The 2,573-nt window shown below is 37.1% G+C and overlaps 1 pseudogene; it reads right to left on the bottom strand.

The window, feature by feature from the left end:
* Positions 417 to 2,573, bottom strand: part of LOC104763528 — a 4,723-nt pseudogene continuing 2,566 nt past the window's right edge.

The raw sequence follows: 2,573 nt of genomic DNA, 5'->3' as shown, positions 1-2,573 counted from the left end.
AGGCCTCGAACTGGGCCAGTCTTCTTATGAATTTCTTTTAGTTTTCACCAAGTGAATCTGGAGCAGAGGAAACAGAGGTCCACCAAGATTCGTGTTATGCACGTAAGAGAAATCTCTTCTCCCTTGTCACTGTTGCTGAAATCCCTACAGAAGGACTCAATGGACTTGGCAGTAAGGTTATTAAAGAGGATGATTGAGAGATTCACACTAGAACAAGTTTTGCTGGTTTTTTTCTTTTGTTGCTGTGATTGATTTAAAAGTCCTGACCTTTCACTTCTTTCTAAGGAGTAAGGACAGTATCTTGTGACAAGAAGGCACAATTTTTGTTTGAAAGCAATTTCCACATCTATAATTAAACAAGCAGAAACATCCTTAAACGAATACAATGACTCTTTTAAGGGAGCATATAACATGGATCATGCGTGCAAGATTGATGTAGATTTCAAGCAACGAGCATGTTTGGAGATAAAACTCAAGAAATCCCTCTCTTCTTGTCTTCCCTTGTACCCTTCAAACGTGAAAGTTTCAAGACTCTTCAAAAACCATTCTGGAACGGAGCTGTCCCAGCTAACCGGTTTATAACCCAAAAAACGTGACTTACTCTGAGATTAAACATAAAGAGTTAAAACTACGTACACCACATCGTGCTTTTAGAACTACAAAACAAATCAACGAAGAAACTTACATCATCAACAATGAGACTGAGGATTTGCAGATTAGGAGAATCTTTGAGCAACTGGACAAGTAACTTTGACCAATCATCATTGCATATAAACAGCTCTAACTTTTACAGCCGACTAAAGACAATGCCATCACGATACACACTCTGCACACATCACACACACATAATAAACAAAGGATTCAAACTCAAGAGAATATAATAATTTGAGATTGAAAACAAAGGCTTACCTTTTCCGCAGAGTTGAATGCTACGCGTAATGAAAGACGTCTGGAAGATATAACTGATTCGATAAGATCTTGAGGATTTCTCAGAACAACGATATTAGCCTCTTCAAGCTCTGGCATATGGTCAATAGAATAGGAGAATCCTTTACAATAACAATCTTCAACTTTGTAATCCTCAAAGTTGAAATACTTCAAAGAAGGTGTGACTATGATACTCGCACCAATAGAACATGTCGAGTCTATATGTACAGATAAACGCTTCAAGGAAGGGNATATCTTCACCAGCAATTCATCAGGCAACTCACTGATTTTAGCCATATCTACTAAAGACCTTGATTTTTTTGAATTCAGCACTTTACGAGGTAGATTCTATTATTAGCAATAATGAGAAATTGCTGGGTTAAGCCATAACAGAGGAACAGAACAAAAACCTAGAAAATTCACAAATCAAGATAAAGTTTTAGACGGTGACCTAATTCCATCATGTCGTAAACATATATAGGCAATAGTCTTTGCCTTAACCTGACGTAATAAGGAAAAGAGATTAACATAAATAAAGTAAATCTTCTATTTTTCCATCACTTCATGTCTTATAGAACATTTTTCTTAAGCCCATCATGTCAATCCACCGTCTAATATAAAGCTCGAACCTAGCTAGAAGGCGAACGGGGATGAATAAGAAGGAAGTGTTTTGTAAGAAGTTTCCGGATGTGAGGGTGGAGGTGAAATAGAACAAGCAAATATATGGAGCAGATGAATCAGAGGTCCTTAATGAGGAATGAGAGTGAGAGAGAATTAGTAGAACATGTTTTGTTGGTTTAACTTGGTTTTATATATTACTCTTCATGATTTATATAATTTGATGTGCTCTTATCATCTGATTTTTTCTTTTAGTTAATCTTTGGTGGTAAATTGTTAAAAATCTCACATTTACAAAGAAACTATCGTAGGGATGATCCATCTAATTAATCCTCAATTTTTTGATAAAGATGTCATGACTCATGACTCATGAGCAGGGAACATAATGTATTGAACACGTAGGGGGGTGTATTGACGGATTTGGATACCGTCAATCATCCCATATAAGACAACATCAAATTTTCGATTTAATCTTAACTTCCTAAAGAAGCATAGCACTGTGTGATTCGGGTTAAGTCAAACCCTTTGAGCTTTCAAACTTGACTTGAGTCGCAAGGCACACACATACATACAAACTACAGGGCAATGATACAAAAGGTTGCATTTCGGTATAATATAAATCGATACTTAGCTCACGCAGACATCGAGAAACTGCCGTTCCAACCCACAAATCCAAATCCTCAGGTTGAATTGCTCCAGGAAAGGAGCAAAGGACCAAGCTTTCTATGATAGGAGCTTTGTGTAATGGTAGATTCTTGGCAATAAAATCCCTCAGGCATGTAGACTTTGAAGGAGTAGTAAAGCTGAAATCGAGTTTGGGCGACCACATCCAAAGAAACTTCCACTGTTTGGACAAAAGGCTAGTGGATACGGCTTCTTCTGTTGGAAGAAACGATAATATCTTGACAAGCAATTCATCAGACAAGTCACTGATTTTGGCCATTTCTTTTACAAACCCTAAGATACTGTCACACTCTACAGATCTTGGGGTTTCCTGACCCTGAACCAAAAAAAAAAAAAAAAAAAAA

This window comes from Camelina sativa, chromosome 18 (assembly GCF_000633955.1).
Source record: "Camelina sativa cultivar DH55 chromosome 18, Cs, whole genome shotgun sequence".
In the NCBI taxonomy this organism is placed as follows: domain Eukaryota; kingdom Viridiplantae; phylum Streptophyta; class Magnoliopsida; order Brassicales; family Brassicaceae; genus Camelina; species Camelina sativa.
The sequence above is the reverse complement of the archived record's forward strand: the minus strand, read 5'-3'. Positions and strand labels throughout refer to the sequence as shown.